The sequence below is a fragment of the Stegastes partitus genome, unplaced genomic scaffold (genome assembly GCF_000690725.1).
Source record: "Stegastes partitus isolate 25-593 unplaced genomic scaffold, Stegastes_partitus-1.0.2 Scaffold1121, whole genome shotgun sequence".
Classification (NCBI taxonomy): Eukaryota; Metazoa; Chordata; class Actinopteri; family Pomacentridae; genus Stegastes; species Stegastes partitus.
In genome coordinates this window covers 1,847-2,453 of record NW_007578852.1, presented here as the reverse complement: position 1 = coordinate 2,453, position 607 = coordinate 1,847, and positions in this window count along the sequence as shown.

Below are 607 nucleotides of genomic sequence, written 5' to 3'. Positions count from 1 at the left end.
GGATTTCTGTCGACTCACTGAACAGACATGCGAGGTTAAACCCACTCTGCTGTTTCACTCCCTTCCTCGCTCACTCTCAGCAGCAGAACAGAGGGAGTGCGTCTGTGGGAGGTGTTCCAGTAGCACCAGAGCTTGTGGCCTGAGACGCTGAACCCATCGTAGCTCATGCACTGCCTTCCCAGGACACACCCTGCACACATTCACACACAGATGCACACACATGTGGCCCATAATGACACAGCTGAACTCACCACTGACCACTCAGTAAAACAAAATCATGTTACACGCTGCGATCTCATGGGAGGAAAACCCCTTTCAAGCTCTTTCACCACTGAGGAGATAATCACACGATTGCTGATGCTTTTTACGTCATGTGCCGTTTCCTTGAACCCCATTTGGCACAAGGGTTTGTGAGAACCAGCCGCCCTACGCGGGACAGGAGCGTTCACAAACCTCCGCCCTGATGGTGCTACGCAGGCAGGTAACTGGTGTCGTCTATCAGTCAGGTCAGGACAGAAACACACCCACACACACCATCCAACTGTCACCGTGATGTTTTCTAACATCTCTGGAGGTCTGAAGGTATTAAGTTCTTTTTCCATTCCAC